Source organism: Triturus cristatus, chromosome 10 (assembly GCF_964204655.1).
Source record: "Triturus cristatus chromosome 10, aTriCri1.1, whole genome shotgun sequence".
Classification (NCBI taxonomy): domain Eukaryota; kingdom Metazoa; phylum Chordata; class Amphibia; order Caudata; family Salamandridae; genus Triturus; species Triturus cristatus.
Genome location: NC_140593.1, coordinates 357830265 through 357849524, shown reverse-complemented (window position 1 = coordinate 357849524; position 19260 = coordinate 357830265). Strand labels below are relative to the sequence as shown.

At 43.3% G+C, this 19260-nt stretch overlaps 1 protein-coding gene across 2 annotated transcripts in view; it reads left to right on the top strand.

The window, feature by feature from the left end:
- Nucleotides 1-19260, top strand: part of MYRIP (myosin VIIA and Rab interacting protein) — a 1544915-nt gene that overhangs the window by 1398049 nt on the left and 127606 nt on the right. The window lies entirely within an intron of this gene.

Below are 19260 nucleotides of genomic sequence, written 5' to 3'. Positions count from 1 at the left end.
GCTATGGATATTTTGTATCAAATCTTCCATTGTGGATTCCCGAATCTGGCAGCGGATCAATGTAAATGCCGCACTCTAATTGGCTTGCCATTACAGAAGCATTTCTGTTGTGGCAGCAATTACCCACCGAGCACCTTTATAGGAAGAATAAATGTAACAGAGGGTCCTCCTGACAATAAAAGGAAAATAAATATGGTTATTGCCGCAGTTACTAATCCTGTGCTGGATCTGTGACTCCCCAACCCTGCAAATCTTTAGGATTCCCGAATACAACATAGGATTTGTGCATCTTGTAGAAACAATTTAAAAAGTATTCAGTACACTACTGCTACTTGGCCAATTGCCACATGTGGGGGCTGGTCGTCTGCAGAGGTTGAACATAGGGCATGTTTGGCCCTGCCCTATAAGCCAATACCAGCAATGCTCTTGTAGCGTCCTACCCAGCCCGGGTCCATGCACATGATCACGCCTCTCACAGAGCTTGATTTTACACATCTTTATTCATTAGTGTGTAACTGTTAACTGAACTTTCTACATCATGAATTCTATCCCTCGGAGTCGGTCAGGAAACAAAAGGGTCCCATTACTTCTAACTTGCAAGACACTACCTCTCCCATTTGTTAAATAAAAAGTACAAATAATATGTTAGAAATGGGTTTCCTGGTTGGCTGAGGTATGCACTCAGTCCAGGCAGCAATGACCACTCTAGTCAGGGAAAGCTAGATACACAATAAAAGATAGTCAGTGCTTACCAATCCAAAGATACTTTATTTCGGCAACATGCCATAAAAGTTTCTTCCATCATAGCTCATCACAGGTTACCATACAATGATTGTTTCCTGATTGTATATTTTAAAATACATCAGCCATAATTTTAAAAAAAAGAAATTAAAAACATGAAGTAATAAGATGCCTCAACAATTTTTTTTTTTTTTACAATAAACTATATCATTATAAAACATACCGTACATAGATATAGCAGCTTTGCAATTAAAATGGTGCAATCTCGATGAAGTGTCAGTGCAGCCTCACAACTTTCCGTCCAGAACTCTTTGCCTAATACGCCACATGTGGCCAAGGAATTTAGCAATGGTCTTGAATCTGATTTAAAGATTCTCATAGCCGCCTGGGGATCGCGTGTGCCCAATTCCCTACAAACTGGTTTTAGCCACTTCGATCTGGGCTGTAAATATACCAGGCAAGCGAACATAACATGAGGGAAAGATTCTTTGTAGTGTTCGCAGCCAGGACAGTTTTGGGCACTAATTTATTGTTTTGCTACCAGCTTTGAAAGTCAAACAAAGCCAAACTTAAACCAGTGCTGACCCTCGAGTAGCCTTGCACAGAGAAGTCAGGCTTATCTAAAGAGTCAATGTGTAAAGTATTTGTGCAACACACAAGTACTTTTGCAACACACACACACACACACAGTAATTCAATGAATACACCACAAAAAGACTTCACACAGGTATAGAAAAATAGATTATTATATTCTGAAAATAACAAGACCAAAACGACAAAGATCCATTATATTGAAGTTGAGATATTAAATTGTAAAGGAATAAATGCATTAAAGCACTTAAAAGCAAGTAGAGCTAAAAAGGTTACTTTTGCCTCCGCTGGACCGGAACACAGTCAAAGTTCGAGCCGACATTGTGGAAACGCAGGACGGCTACAGGACCCACACAGTCCCCGGTAAACAAAGTACCTTTCTTGGTCGCAAGCCACAAAATCCGTCGATCTTCTCCATGCAGTGAAGGGGATGCTTCGGTCCAGAAGACAGGTGCTGGAGTCGAGGGGCAACGAGCGATGCGCCGGTTCAGATTCATGCAGTCAGCTTGAAGTTGAGCCTCACGGTCGGGTCCCACATTGTCGAGCCGTGCAGGGCTGTCTCTGAATTGGCACTGCATCTGCGTTGAAGGGCATTGCTTTGGTTCCTATTGGCGCAGTGGTGATGATGGGCCAGTTTTGTAGCAAAACAGCTGTATAGCCCACTTCTTAGGCCCAGAACTGGAGAGAGCACCTCAGGCAAGGGTAGGACTGACAGATGGCAGAGACCAGCAGAATTCCAAGGAGTCTTTTGTGTCCCTGAGACTTTAGAAAAAAGGAGGCAAGCCTGCAAGCCTTTGGAGATCGCATGGAGGGAAAGAAGAATCTAGCACTCCTTCAGCAGAGATCAGCAGGCAGCAGGGCAACACAAGAGAAGAACAGTCCTTCCAAATCTGCAGTCCAAACATGAGTCCTTTAAGCCGCACAGCAGTTCTTCTGACAGAGTTTTAGTTCAAGATCCAGCAATGTCTGATTTTATGGGATCAGAGACCCTGTACCTATACCCAAAAGTGCCTTTGATGTGGGGAGGAGATATTAAAGCAGCTCTCTGAAGTATGCAAGTATCCTTTTCAACCCAGTCCTGTCTGCCAGGCTATCTATGGGGGGTAATCAGTCCTTTGGGTGGGGACAGGACACAGCCTATTCAATATTCAAGTGAAGTGTTAGCCCCTCCCTTCCACCCTGCCCAGGCAAGAACATCAGAAAGCCGATATATGTAGATGGGTACTCAGGCACACCTATCCTTCCTGTGTTGTGGTTGTGTAGAGGGAATACACAAAGTGTGGCTCTCACCCACCCCCAGACATGTATTGGAAATAAGCTGTCAGGGCACAGAACAGGAAGCACAGGGAAATGTCCACTTTCTAAAAGTTGCATTTCTAAAACAGTAATGTTAACTCCAACTTCACCAGTAAGAAGGATTTATCATTATGATTCCAAACATATGAAACATGAAAAAGCCACTCCTCTCTGATCAGGAATTACAGTTTAAAACTATATTAAAGGAATTCTCAATGCCAGCCTATGAGAGGATTAGCCCCTACAGTAGTGAAAATCAAAAAAGGCTGTATGCCACTACCAGGACATGCAAAACATAAAGGTACATATCCTACCTTTTACTTATATAGCATCCTGCCCTTGGGGTTACTTAGGGCCTACCATAGGGGTGACTTATATGTAATAAAAAGGGGAGCTTAAGGCTTGGAAAGCAGTTTTAAATGTCAAATTGTAGTGGTAGTAAACTGCACACACAGGCACTGCAATGGCAGGTCTGAGACACGTTTGAAAGGCTACTTCTGTGGGTGGCACAATCAGTGCTGCAGCTCACTAGTGGCATTTGAAGTACATGCCCTGGGTATGATGTATACCACTTTGCAAGAGACTTACCTGTACAACCAAAATACTAATCAGGGATACTCCAATATCATATTGTTTAGGGGCGAAGCGCATGCATGTTAGCACTAGGTAGCAGTGGTAAATTGCTCAGAGTCCTAAGGTCAACAAAAAGAATCAGCAAAAACAGGAGGTAAAAGGCAAAATGTCTAGGGAAAGACCACCTTAAGGATGCCAGGTCTAACAATACATGTATACATCACAACTCTTCAATAAATTGTTTCGGTGCGCGAATCAGTCGCCCAGATCTGGTCATGTCCAGCTGCAGAGATACAGGAGAAGAATCCAGGACTAGCACTGGTGTTAGAGATACTTTCCGGTCCAGGAAAGGCATGGCTTGGCAGTTCGGGCTGGACTATTCCCATGAGGCACAGGGTTAGACTGATTTGCATATGGCCATGTCTGAACTGGGGTGGCAGAGTGGGCTAAAGAACGGTGATGTATCAAACCCAGACCTGTTGACTGGGTGTGAGTGTTTGATTGGTTCTGATGCTCCGTCCATCACCACCCCCTTTTGTACCGCTTTGTTTGCCATAAGTTGGCAGGGTATGCTCAGACGTGAGTCCCTTGCTCACTTTGCCACTGGATTCAAGCAAGCCTGGCTGAAGACGGCTGAAATGCCAGAAACCGGTCCTAGGAAGCTTGTTTCCGGTCCAGGAAAGGCATGGCTTGGCAGTTCGGGCTGGACTATTCCCATGAGGCACAGGGTCAGACTGATTTGCATATGGCCATGTCTGAACTGGGGTGGCAGAGTGGGCTAAAGAACGGTGATGGATCAAACCCAGATCTGTTGACTGGGTGTGAGTGTTTGATTGGTTCTGATGCTCCGTCCATCACCACCCCCTTTTGTACCGCTTTGTTTGCCATAAGTTGGCAGGGTATGCTCAGACGTGAGTCCCTTGCTCACTTTGCCACTGGATTCAAGCAAGCCTGGCTGAAGACGGCTGAAGACCTTCCTGAAATGTCCTAGGAAGCTTGTTTCCGGTCCAAGAAAGGCATGGCTTGGCAGTTCGGGCTGGACTATTCCCATGAGGCACAGGGTCAGACTGATTTGCATATGGCCATGTCTGAACTGGGGTGGCAGAGTGGGCTAAAGAACGGTGATGGATCAAACCCAGATCTGTTGACTGGGTGTGAGTGTTTGATTGGTTCTGATGCGCCGTCCATCACCACCCCCTTTTGTACCGTTAGAGATACTAGGACAGTCATTGGGCTCTCCAGACTCTCAGGTGCATAAGTCTCACTTCTAGAGCTGGCAATGGTTAAGGCAGGTGTTTGAAATGTGAAGATTCTCACATATTGGACTGTCCAAGGTGCCCTTTACTAGTCATATCACTGAGTGGGTCACCATCAAAAGTAGCATCAGACTTACATTTCCGTTTCTGCCTGACGATAACTTGGTCTTCTCTTTTGAACACAGTTCTCTGAGCACGGTGCCGTCTATCCACATAGGTGCTTATTTTGTGTTTGTGAGACATATCAGTAGTGCTAAGCTTATTAATGTCAATAGATCTCTCAGTGGTCCATTGTGGTAATTTGGTTCATATGTCTCTCCCAAACATTAAGATGGCAGGGCTTTCACCCATTGTAGCAAGGGGAATTGACCTGTAAGCCCAAAGCGTAGACTGAAGAACTGATTTGAGTTCATCCCTGTCCAGTGGAGCACACTGAATGGTCTTCTTGAGGGTGCTCCTAAATCTCTCGACCACACTATTCCCCTGTGGCCAAAGAGGTCTGCTTTTCTGATGCTTGATATTTAGATGAGTGAGAAAATCTTTAAATTCTCAACTTTTGAAAGGCGGACTATGGTCAGATTTCAAAATCAAAGGAACAGGAAAAGTACTTTCTAGTCTCTTAATGGGAATATTCCTCAACAATTACTTGTAGATAATGTCCATTGTCAAGAGGTCCAAAGAAATCAATTGCAATTTTCTCCCATGCATGCTTTAGAAGATCAGACATATTTAACGGATGCGGGGTTGTCTTGGATGAAAAGTAGTTGCACAAATGACATGCCTTTAATGCTTTTTGAACTCTTTCATCAAGACGAGGGAACCACACTTGGTCCCTTAGAGCTCTTTTAGTAGCAACAGCGCCACTATGTCCTTCATGGGCCAGTATCTCAGACCATCAAGTATGACCCTCTGATATGACAATTCTCAACCCTCTTAAGATGATACCTTCTGGGGTAACGGAAAGTTCTTCTTGCACATTTTAGAATTTCTGGTATTCAAAGTCATCATGAAGAGGTCGAGTATGTTTTCGCCACAATTAATGCCTAATAATATCTTTGCGGTACAAAAGGGGGTGGACGATTTAGGCCCAGATCTCTGTACTGGGGTGAATGTATGACATTGTTCTGCATTCTGTCCATCAATTGTTGTTTTTGTAATAATATCTTTGAGCATCAGCAGATCTCTCTCAATGCTCGTGGCAGCAATGATCTGTTCCACTGATGTCTGGCAGCGGGGATGCTGGATTTCACATTGAAGTTAACGTAAGCATCATCCGCTTTAGAAGTAGTGCCCTGGCACTGTTTTGGCACATGTGAGAAGTAGTCAGCAGGGTTTTGATATTTTCCTGGACGATGTAAAATTGTATATTCATACTCGTGAAATTACAACCCCCACCTCTCAATGCAAGAGGGCATCTTGGCTTTAGGACTGTAAAAATGGTGAGTAATGCATGATGGTCATTGACATATGTGAAATGCTTTCCATACAGGAACACATGAAAATGCTCGCACCTCAGTGAGGCTTTCTTTTTCAGGTTGTGAATAGGCACGTTCTGTCAATCACAAACTTTGGCTTGCATAAGCCACAATCAATCTTGGGGCATTTTGAATGTTCATTGTACTGGGCAAGGATGGCATCCAACCCCACTGGGCTTGCATTAACAACAACCTCCATCTATAATTTCGGTTCAAAGTGTGCCATGTCAATAGCATTCTCAATTGCATGCTTGATTTTCTTGAAGCTTTGTTCACATTCACTTGACCATCGAAATGGGAAAAGTTTATTTTGTTGAGTGTCTCAAAGAGGCCCTTATAGTGGCAAAGTCACATAGATACCTTGAACAGTAACTTGCCTTACCGAGGAAGAATCGAAGCATAGTTGCATCTTGCAGAGGAGAAGTGGATGACCAGGCTTGTACTTTATTTGGATCCACAGTCATTCCCTCATCAGAAAAGATGTGACCAAAGAACTTGAGTTTGGTTTATGAAACACACACTTTTCCCATTTAAAAAGAGACCTGAATCGGCAAGTATATAGCACATTTGTGAAAGAGCTCTATCATGTTCCTTTCGTATGTCCCTACAAAGTAGGATGTCATCGCTGAAATTTAAAGCATGTGTGACTCGCTGTATTATGCAACGAATGACACCCTGAAAGAGTTCTGCAGCTGATGACACTCCGAAACGTAGCCTTTTATATCTAAATAAACCAACATAAGTTCTAAAAGGTAGTAATGTACCTGCATTCTCTTCCAGTTTGAGCTGGTGATACCCTTTGATCAAGACAGGAAAAGACTAACTACATTCAGCTGCGTAATCATGTCAGCTATGTGTGGACCTGGATGTCGTTCTCTTTCAATCACCTTGTTTGCTTGGTGCATATTAACGCAGATGGGCATGGCTCCTCCACTATCCTTTTTCAGCTCTACCAATATGGTTGATACCCATGGTGTCGGACCAGTGGATCGCTCAATGATGTTGTGCTTTAATAGTAGCTCGAGTTCTTTATCAACAGCCTCTTGTAAATAAAATGCAATTTGACGATGTCTTTGAGCAACAGGACGGATGTCCTCATTTATGTGAATTTGCTCTTTCATGGTCTTAAGTCTTCGTAGTCCATGAAACAAGGATGGAAACTGTTTCACTGTCTCAGGATAGGCATTGACGTAGTTTACAGAAATCAGCTCCATATCAGCAGCAGTTCTGATATGGAGTAAACATGCACTCGATAAAGTGCCTGGCAAGAAATAAATTGGAGCTTGCATTTTTGTCTTTTTATGCTTCACAGTTGCTATGAATGAACTCTACTTTGCAGTGGCGTCAAAGCAGTCTACGTATACACTTTAGTTTTTGAGTTTAAACAGGGCACTGGTGACATTTCATAATACTTTTCCACCTGCATAATGTGTAACAATGCGCCACTGTCTATGCCAAAAGGTATGCAGCACCCATTCACTTTTAGTGTGATATTGGGACAGTGTCCAAAATGAATTTTGCATTTTCACTTGCCGGCCTAGCTTCAACTGGCATTTTTCCTTGCAAGAAGCTAATCCTACATGTGCATGTCATCCAGCATCAACATTGACATTGCAGACCCATCTGCCTCACTGTGGCTTGACAATGATGGTGACAAACTTTTAGATGAGAAATTTGACAACAATCGGCTTTGTTCAGTTTCTAATTGCCTCAACTGATGTGGTCTCTTGGCCTTGTCGGCTTGTGTAAGGCATTCTGGCATTCACTTTGTTTCCTCGACGTGACGCACTTGATGTTTCCTCCATTTTGCTTTCTCGATGTGATGCACTTGATCTTTCCCTTGCTTTGCAAACCATTACAAAATGGTTCTCTTTCCCGCATCCTCTGCATATCTGTCCAATGGCTGGACATTTACCTTCACTTTGAAAGCACAATTTATTTTTCTTGGGAGACATTACTCTATGGCCATCTACCATGTATTTCAATTTACTTTTCACACTCAGCACTGATTCATTTTCTGCCCATTTCAGCCTTCATGTAGTTGCTTGTCTGTCAGCTCTTTCGTTCACTCTGACAGCCATGAGTACTCACTCCAAGCTGAGTGGCTCTTTCAGCATTCGACGTCTGAAGGAATCTGAGACAACCATCTTTTACTTTGAGACACATGGCCTCTTCCTCGTTAAACTTGCAATGCTTGATGAGCAAATTAAGTCTTTCTACAAACCCATCCATTGTTTCACCAGCTTTCAGCCTTTCCTGACTGAAAATGTACCATTCATAGTCAACATTCAGCATTGGATTGAATTTGATGTTTAATGCCTCTTTGATTTAATGGAACTTCACTTCATCACCTTGTTGTATTTTCTTTATCACTTATTTTACTCCTTCACCCACTAAATTCTTTAGATGTTTAATTATCTTTTTTGCTTCTTCCAGTGCATCAATTAAATCATCAACGGTTCCTTTAGTCACCAATATTTAACTTTTTGGAATATATCGAAGGGAAGAGGTGGTTTTAGGAATGCGGTAGCATTCCACCTGTGTATCTTTCTGCTGTTGAGAGAAGAGCTCACTCAGGCAGCGTCTGCTGCCTGTTTGTACCGGCACCTTCGTCATGTACTAGCCCTATGCTGGCATATGGGTCGTTACACCTGCTCTCTGGCTGGGAGGCACTATCTTCTTCTTTGACGGTGAGTAGCAGCTTTGTTTCTTGCACAGGTTCTGCACCATTCCCACCTCTTTGTATTGTACCTGGTTTCTACTGCCTTTAGCGTTTCTTTTCATCAGAATTGTTTTCAGGTTTAGTGCTTCTCTGTACCTGGTTGTCGCTGCGTTTAGCTTTGTTGTACATATGAATGACTGCTTTTTGTTAGGCTGTGGCATAGTATGCCTTTTCTCGACTTTACCAGCAAATTTCTAGCCAATGACAAACTCTCTGTAAGGCCTTCACCTTCTTCACACACCTTGCACTGGCTGGAGTGGTGCTTTGACTCCACATACTCCGTCGATTTTTACACACGCAAGCAGTGTGCTGGACCATGGCAAACTTTCCAGGAGATCACTCTCAGTGCTTAGGGTTACAGGCTTTACGTGATCCCCCATCTTGCCGCCAGTGGTAGCAGCCTCCCCAGCCCGGGTACATGCAAATGATCACTCCACACACGGAGTTTGGTATTACATGTCTATATTCATCAGCGTGTAACCATTAACTGAACATTCTACTTCATGCATTCTATCACCCACACCCTTTCGTCACTGGTATTCGAAATCTGTCAGGAACCAAAAGGGTCCAGTCATCCCTACCTCACATGACACTACAGCAGTGTGGGTGTTTGCCACCCATGGAGGTTTGGGTTTAGGGCCTGGCTGGAGGTCAGACTCTGTTGCCAACCCCCAGCTGCTCAGAGTGGGTTAAGTGTAGGTTGTCTAAGTCACAGCTGTGCATGTTTGAAGGCAGTGTGCAGCAGCACGTGTTGGTTGCTCATAGATTTGGGTGCAAGCCACTATTGAATATGGTATTTAATAGTAAAAAATGGTCACTAACAAAAACAAAGGTTAAAGATAAGTTGCGGTTAGCTCACTGTAAGTTAAAAAAAAAACGAAGGCATTTATCTAAAAAAAACAACACAGTTTAACTACAGTTATGGATTAAAACAAAACTGTGCAATTTGCAAGTAATGATTAGGAGCACATTCCATAACTTGCACAACAGCCATGCAAACCATAAGTTGTGTATAAGATGCAATGCTTATGACTGCATAAAAGTGAAATGTAAAAAAAGCAACAACACATATCCAAACCAGTTAATGATATTACATTGAGAGGCCAGACCCTGCACACAACCCCCACTGCGCATGGAATTGTGTGGAGAAGAAGGCAACTTAGCTGCCCAAAAAATCCTTTTGTGATACTAATTGGATAAGTATGATTTTAGAATTGCAAAGAGCTCTTGGGATGGTGGCCAATTTTCCACCAGTGGGCATTTAAGTTTAGGAAAAAAGGAGATGTGTCTGGTGGAGGGGATGGCACTGAACAAGGCATGCCACCACTATGAAACCCTATTTTTGCAGGCACTTAAAATCAATTTGATTGGACGTTCCATAGTGGAAATTCTATGAAGTAGATTGTTAAAGCTTTGAGTTTCCATGGTGGACTGGGCATGGAATAGCCAATACTTCATGGGTATGTCAAAGAAGGGGTGTCGCAGTAGGGTTTTTTACCTCTGTGGATTGGGGACCATGGTGGGAAATTATTCATGTTTGAATCTGACTTACTAATATGGATTTTCAACCACATTGAAATTCTGAAAAAGTAAATATTAGCATGTATGAGTACTACTGGAAATGTTTGCTCTATTTTTGTGAATCCCCAAAAAGATGACTTTTCAGCTCAGAGCTTTATGAATTGGGGTTCATAGTTGTTACTTTTGTTTATCTTCATTATTTAGATACGCTACAATATTATACATCTGTTACTGCTTTGACCTACCAATTAATATATGTTTTTGTTGAGTACAAATAAAGAGAGATATATATATATATATATATATCATTCAGTCAACATTAATACATTGATCATTCTTAATAAAATACAGTGTTGCCCAGGTCCCATTTAGAGTAAAGGTCTGCCCATGATGTAAGTTGTGATCATGCGAAACATATTTTGGAATGGAATAATAAGGCTTTGTGAAGACATTCTCAAAAATCCAAACCAATTAGCTAACTTGTGTTAATACATATCTCTCTACAGTCCGTAATAAAACTAGAGGAAAGTTGGAGAGCTACAGGATGTAGCACACATATTGGTTTCAGGGAGATGAATTGCCCATTAAAAGAGGCTGTTCCTCGAAACACTTTAGCAAAAGCTCTCCAAAGATATTTGTGAAAATCAGGAGATAAGGTACCAGTCTGCTCTGAGTTGGAAGCTCATTTAAAGTTCTAGGGAGTAGATTTTGGTTGACATCAGTTATCTCAAGTTAGCAGTTACATTTGCTTCCTCTCAAGACCTCGCTGAGATAGGGCTAGATAGGAAGGATGTTTAGGTGTGGCTAGACATTTTGCAGCAAACCTGAGCTTGAAATGAGAGCATTTCAAGAAAGCAACAACCGTAGTGAGGTGATTGAATTCCTTTGAGTGGGAGATAGGTCATGCAGCTGAAAACAGTACAACGTTCCTAAAAGTAAATGACTTGTTGTGAAGTCCTGTAAGAAGTTAATAGCCACAGTCAATACATGATACGACAAGTATCCACGATTTTAAGGAAATGTTTGGAAATTAAAGAGTCAATCTTTCAGTTGAGCCATAGTTGCTCAATGGTCGGTTTATCTGACTTCATAATGTGCGCACTGGCAAGCACCTCTCTACTTTCAGTTTAGTTCAGCGGTACAACTCAGCCTCTGATAACTGATCTCAATGAGAGAGGTAGTGTTGGAAAGAAAAGCTCCAACAAGGCCACTCCCTAGAGGATTTCTACTTGGGGATCACTGCAGAAGGGAGACGCCTAACCAAGAATCCTCTCCACTAGAGGATGAGGGTGAAAAGGATTGGAATTGTGGCCCCTATGGTATGGACTTGTACTCCCCCGCAATTCAGATCCATACAGTCATTCAGTCTACCCGGGGCAGAAAACTCACTAGACACTAGGGATATGATTAGAAAATAGAAATTGACTGGGCAGGTGTTGTGCCACCTACCATTCAGGGGCTAAGGAAATGCTTTCTGCACCACCATGGTGAAGGAAATTGGGGGTTTATCCCCACTAAACCCATCCCCAGGACAGCAGAAAGCTCTCTAGATACCATGTTTTTTTAAAAAAAAGAAAGGAATGGTGTGGGGGACCAGTTTGTCTCTTATAAAAGTGTTCCCCCATGATCCTTAAGCCCCAGACTGTCTTCTTGTCACCTGATGGGTAATATTGGGAGGTTATACCTGCTGAAAAGCCAATTCCACCAGGGATACATTCAGAAAATGGGAATTGATTAAGGAACTCTCCCATCCAAGCTATGAGCCACCTCCTCCCAGCCCAGGGCCGAAGAAAGTCCTTCTGCATTGTGACAATGTGAGGAAGTAGATTAGCAGTGTACCCCAGTATGCCTGCCTCACAGGGCCAGACAGCTCAGTAGACACCATGGAAAATTAGTGGAAAGTGGTAGACTATAAGATGGTTTATCTGACATTTGGCGGCCCCCATTTCCTCAGATCTCCAATAGTGTTTCTGCCCCAGTGGGGGCAATCTGCCTGCTCCATGGAAACAGAACGCCAACTAGATACCATGACATTTCCTGTGAAATACAAAGATGGTGAGGTGGTAGCATGCCCATACATCTGGCCCCTATATAATCTTTCTGCCCTTCTTAGGGGTGAATTAGGATTTACCTCCAATCTGCAAGCTGAAAGCCTATTAGCCTACAAAGGAAAAACACATTTAAATAAAGGATGGGGTGAGGATTCAGCCCATCTTGATATCAATCTCCTATCCTTGGGGTGGGAGATTGATAAGTTTATCCCCAATGTGTCTGCCTGGGGCAGCAGAAATCACAATAGACACCAGTGAATGATGTCAGATATATGAATCTGGTGGGGTTCTAGCCAGTCCTTTTACCAGCCACAATCCCTGCCCCTATGCATCAGTCATTCTGCTTCTTTGGGGAGGCAAAGTGGAAAATCACCCCCTTTCTGCTAGTACATATGTGAAACTACAGCCAAAGAAGTCCCAGTTTCCATTAGTTTTCTGTGGAAGTTGGCTGCAGTGTTTTGGGATGGAGTTGGCCGGCACACAGTGAACCCTCAAATGCTGGCCATTTAAAAAAAACTAGAGACTCCGAGGAAGCCAGGCCTGTATGTTGTGCGTGGCTCCCTACATGTTTTCATATCAAGAATTCCCTATGAACCCCAAAAGTATGCATAAAAAAACACTTGATCTCTTTTCATTTTCCAATACGGTTGGGTTTGTTTTTTGGACTCGGGTCCAGCAGCGCCCTGAAAACCCTACAAACCCAGGTTTTTAAAATAAAATAGAGACCCAGGGTAATCAAGGGTCATATGGCTTGTGTCGATTCTAGCTAATTATCTTACTGAGAATGTGCTGTGATTGCCAAACCTATCAAAAACACACACAAGCCCCTTTCACTTTCCAATCAATTTGACTTCAGTATGTGGGCCAAGGTTGGCCGACACCTAGGGAGTCTATATATGCTAAATATTTCTGAAAATTAAAGAACCCGATAAATCCAGAATGATGTGGCTTGAATTGATCTCAGCACATTTTGTACAGCCAACAGTAAAGTTTCTCTGTTCCCACATTTCTCACGCTGTGTGGGTGGGTCTAACATCTGTGACATTAACCCGATCATGACTGTAAACCTGAGATGACCACAATGAATAGACATTGACTTAACACAGTCTCAGTTTTGACCCGTCCTGTCAAGGTTAGGCCATCTAGTTGTAGAGAATTTCGCTGTGAAAGAAGTTGTGCTTCCAAATCTATTGTGTGTGCAACTTAAAGTTCTTCCAGCAGGTTTTCCAGAAGGGGGTTTATTGATTTGCATTTATTTTCTGATTAACTTCTTTCCATTCTACTAGTTAAAAGTAGATTAGTCATTTAAGAATGCTTCAAATATTGCTCCATTTTTCAGGGAGGAGTAATTGTTCACAAGATGGTACTTTATCTGGTATGTGGAAGAACGGGGTAATACAGAGTGATCATTTGAGAATCTTCCAGAAAGGTTACCCATTGCCACCTTTCTAGAGAATTTAGCCTTGACGTCAGTCAGGCTGATGGCTCTAATGTGCATGTATATCCAGAGACCCTCTATTTAATTGGGTAATGATTTGTTTCTTCAAGAGGGCCATAAGCTCATGTATTTACAACCAAATTATTCTCTGTAGAATTGGGGTCCACGAGTCACTCGCACACTTTTTAAGAATTGTGAGAAGCTGGCTTAGTATTTGGTGCCCACTAATGTAAGTGTAGCACCCTGCACTAATCCAGACAACTCTCATGGTGATTTTAGTGGTCTTCGACAACCTTAGAAAGGTCTCTAAGTGGTAGCGGTGGAGAGCAGCCTTCAGGCCTAGTCCAGAAGTAGTGTAAAGTAGCTTGTTTTACCAGTACTTAATCATATGATATGGGTTAAGTGAAAAAGAACCTCACAGTGTAGTTATAAAAATATGTATTTATTATTAACACTCACTAACGCAATGTATTATCTCCTACCCAGAGATACAACACTATAAACACAATACTTTGGCAATAGAATTCGTAAATAGCATAGAATACACAGTGGGCCCCAGGGAGACACCGAACCATATACTAAAATAGTGGAATGCGAACCATGACCTAAGTCGAGAATGGACCCAGAAGACGAGGAAGAGCTGTGGACCCAAGGAACCAACCAAGTAGAGTATCTAGGAACCCCATGGAGGTCGTGTGCAGAGTGGGAACACAATTGCGTGGTCAATGTTAGTCAATAGATAAGTCACGGTTGCAATTTTAAAGAAGAAGGACCCAGTGGACCCCGAAGAAACCCTGTGGAAGGTTGGAGAGTCAGCCCACCCGTGGCTACCTCAGGAACCAGGATACCTACACTAGGGAAGCTAGGTGCATAGGTGTGAAATGACGTCGGAAATCACCGTAGACCACAATGGAGGACTTCGGAAAAAATGCAGCTGGCGAAGAAGGTTAAAGTGTCTGGTGGTACCCAAAGGTGGATTCAAGGTGAGAGGTACCTGCAAGCAGAGGGGACAGAGTCTATGCCACTCAGGAGTGATCAGGAGGCACAGAAGACGAATGCCTACTGATGTCAGATATGCAGGAGAGTTGACGGTGCCCTTGAAGTTGCAGATGTACGGACCAGGCAATGCAGAGGAGGACTAGGCACTGTGCACCACCTGTCCCACGTCGGATGTTAAGGGCCAAGGGGTCAGTGTCCGGCAGGGGCACCACCAAGCCTTGGCAATGGCAACCAACGTAGTTGAAGACAAAGGTGCAGTGTCAGGAACAGCAAGGTCCAAGTGACTCACCACGAGCAGGTAAGTCAGAGCAGGCCTGAGCAAGTAGAGGAGCCCACTGGAACCAGAGAAGCCCCTCGAGAGGACCCACGGGCCGAAAGCACAAAGTCGCAAGAAGACCTCGAACAGCTCACCAAAAGATGAAGGCCCACGGTGCAGAGAATGCTATGCAGGAGAAGATCTTGGCTGCAGAAGATGCTTGAGATAGGAGCTTCTTGAAGCCTGAAGGTCTCTGGAGGAGAGAGTCGACAAGCCTTGGCAACGACAAGTTGATGCTGTGCACAGGGACTTTGCTCCAGCGGTTTCGCAGCGGGATGCTGGTCTCAAACTCAGTGAGAAGACAGTGAAGGCCTCAAGGGAGTTGTAGAACCACCACCTGTGTTGCTGAGCCTTTCAGAGTCCATGGGAGCCCAGGATCAACAGGCCAGTCAGCTGTGTTGCAGTGCCTGCAGATGCAGGGGAGGGACTCCTTCACTCTGCAAGGGAGATTCCTTTGGGTGTCTTGGATGTCCTCAGGCCTTGTGAAGAACATGTATGGAGCACAGGTATAGACGTTGCAGCGGACTTGCAAAATGATGAGACTAGGAGCAGCAGGAGTCTTCCCAGTTGCGGTCTTGGTTCCCAACGCCAAGTCTAACAAGGTCCAGAGTGCCCAGACGGTCGAAGTTGAAGTGGTATGTGTTCTGAATCTTCTCCCATGATGAATCTGGGGACCATCCCACAGGTAAGCCATCAAGTACCCTAAGGAAAGTTTTGGAATGATTCAGGGATCCCTCCTAGAGGAGGGGCTGGACAGTGGGGAGGTTACTCCCATGTCCTTTGTCCAGTTTCACGCCAGAGCGGGAGCCAACGGCTCCCTGAACTGGTTTGGACTGGAGTATGCAAGGAGGGCACCAAATATGCCCTTCAGTCTGAGTGGCACTGGCAAGTGCCCCCACCCTGTCCCAGTGCACTAAGTCCTGTCTTGTAGATGGTCACACCTCCCTGTGACAGGATACCTATTGTCCTGCCTGCCTCTGCTCAAGCTTGGCTCAGCAGCGGGAGGGCAGATTGTGTCTCTGGTCGGCAGCAGCCATAGTTTGCTGTCTGGGTCTAGAAGACTGGTACTGGGAGCACTGAGGGCCTCCAAGTGGAGCTTTACAGTGCATGGAATCATACCTTTCCCACAGCTTATGGTGTGGTGGTATGATTCCAACATGTTTGATACCAAACAAAACAGGGTTCGTTATAGCCAGTTTAGAGAGGTCTTCGCATAATGACATGTGGCCACTCAATGTATCTTAAAGGCTGATGGACTTACAACCTGGGAATAAGGACTCTGAAGGTTGTAGGGGTGTCCTGCTCATGCTTGGCAGTTCGGACTGGACTGTTCCCATGAGGCACAGGGTCAAGCCTGATTTGCATATAGCTGTGTATGAACTGGGGTGGCAAAGTGAGCTAAAGAATGATGATGGATTCAACCCAGATCTGTGACTGGGGATGAGTGTTTGAAAAGTTTCAGCACTCCGTCCATCATCTCCTTGTGTTTGCTTTGTTCGCCCCAAGTTGGCAGGGTATGCTCAGACTGTGTTTGCTTTGTTTGCCCTAAGTTGGCAGGGTATGCCCAGACGTGGGTCCCTTGCTCACTTTGCCACTGGATTCAAGCTAGCCTGGATGAAGAGGGCTGTTAGCCCGAAACCGGTCCCAGGATGCTTGTTTCCGGTCCAGGGAAGACATGGCTTGGCAGTTCGGGCTGGACTGTTCCCATGAGGCACAGGGTCAAGACTGATTTGCATATAGCTGTGTCTGAACTGGGGTGGCAAAGTGAGCTAAAGAATGATGATGGATTCAACCCAGATCTGTGACTGGGGGTGAGTGTTTGAAAAGTTTCAGCTCTCCGTCCATCATCTCCTTGTGTTTGCCATGCAGGGGCACCCTCACACTTGGAACCGAACACCCTGCCGTCAGCTTTGAAAGGCCTGCCTTAGTGGTGAATGCCTTAGGTTTTAAGTGCAGTGACCTCAGATATAAGGAAGCCTATATCTGTCATAAGTGGTGCTACCACCAGCTTACACAGGCTGCAATGGCAGGCCTGTTGTCACAATTTGACTGGTCTCTCATGGGTGGCATAATACATGCTTCTGCCCATTGGAGACCCCTGGTGTACCCACGCCCTGGGTATCTTAGTACCATATAATTGTGCGAAAAACATATAGGAAACTCAATCTGGAGGGGACTAATTAATTAGAAACACATGTAATAACCCAGGGACCAATATCTGTTGAAAATACATTTTTGATTATTAAATTTTATTATATAAAAATAAAGACAGATCAACAGCTTTGTACATGTATATAATGACTGTATATCATTTTTTGCATTAGGATAAATGTCCTTTGATACAATTATTTATGTATTGATTTATACATTTACAGTCTACTTTTTTTTTTTTGAAGTTCGTTTTATTGTTTTTAAAAAACATAACATAACCAGCATTTACAGTCTACTTCATATAGTTGATGTCATATACCATTAGAATTGATAACAGCCAATGAGAGAAGGAGGAATAGGAAACAAAGACAGCAGATGTCAAATATAGTTGTCTTGCATGGCTAATTATAGTAGTCATCTTAGTACCATATACTAGGGAATTATCAGGGTACACCTGTAGCCAATCTGGAGTGTAATAAGTACTCACCATTTACAATTTAGGAAAGAAGCACAGAGACTGAGGTCCTGATTAGCAGGACCCCAGTAAGACTAGTCAGAAAACAAAGCAACACCAGGCAAATAGTGGGGGTAGCCATGCAGAAGGATCCTACCTTTCTACAAGAATTATTTCAGGATTTTGTTTGAACTTCAATCTTTTTCATTTATAAGTGCTGAAATACCTGACCTATTTTATCCACTGAAATCATCTATTGCTTCTTCATCATTTGAATTCACTGATAGGGAAGTCACTTCTCAAAGACTTTTTTTGGATGATTAGGCAAATTGTATTCTTATAATATACCATATATGTGGCATGATACTAGAATACTGTAACCAGTAAAATCAACTGACAGAAATATTGTGCCCTTAATATCATTTGCAAAATATATTGCCCCATTGAAGATAATAATAGACAATCTACGTCAAGTGGGACAATTGGTTTGTAAACAATATTGTATTCAATATTTCTCTCAGACAATATTTTTGATTACAGTAGTCTAACAGACCAATGTGTAATCCATGCCTCTGGTGAGATCCGTCTGATTTAGATATCTGCTCCCCAGGAAACCATTTGCTGAAATCTTCGTTTCTTTTGATACAGTCCCTAAATCTAATTCATCATCTCCTGTTCCACAATTTGCCTTTTCTTGTTTCAGTGAAGTGCATGTATACCAGTTTCTGAGAACTTGTTTCAATTTCTTTCTCTCTACACAGTCATAGTCAAAAAAAGTGACTTTGCTCCCTTTGTGGCATCTTTTTCCTTAAGCAGTGGTAAATATTGTGCTTTTCTTGGAGTGTTAATGCATCACTCTTTCACAAGCTTTCATAAGAACATGCTGGTCCAGGTGTAGGGAAGTTTCCTCCCTAACTCTATATTAGTTAGAGAATTTCGGATCTGGGGTCATCAGTATTATGTGATCTTGTAAAACTATAATCCTGCCCCCTCTTATTTAAAAGGATCAAGTACAACTCTTAACTATACAACGTGGTTGTAGTTTTAGCACATATCGTCTGCTGCAGATCTTCTCTTCACAATCACATAGTGACAAGGAAGAGAGGCAAGCAGCTAATGCCATGTGCTAACAGCACAATAGGTAAACTTTACTTCATGCATGAAACTTGTATTCATTGTCCAGTGGCACAGCCTATAATTTTGGACTCTTCACCAGATTCCCATCGCTTCATACATCCCAAAAATGTAAATGAATAGCACTGTTTCATTAAAGTCAAACCTGGGAAAGCAAATGGGGCTGACTTTTAACTAAAACCATCCGTGGACTTATGCATCCATATGTGCACTTAATCACTCATCCTTGCACTCATGCATCTAATCATCCACCCATTGACTCACTCTTGCACTAATTCACTCACCCATACACAATACCACACACAGAATCACCAATATGTTCCTTTCTCAACCAAACCAATTGGTTCTGATGGAAGTTCATGAGGGGTCTGAGAGTGCTTCTAGTAGTGTGAGACTGTTAGTCTGTAAGGAATCAGAGTGTTGTAAGGTGAGACTGCCAATTTAAAATGGATTTGAGAATGCTGTCCATAGTGTCAGAGACTACTCTAAGAGTGCTTTTGGTAGAGTATGGCTACGTGTCTGTGGGGGGTATGAGAGTGATT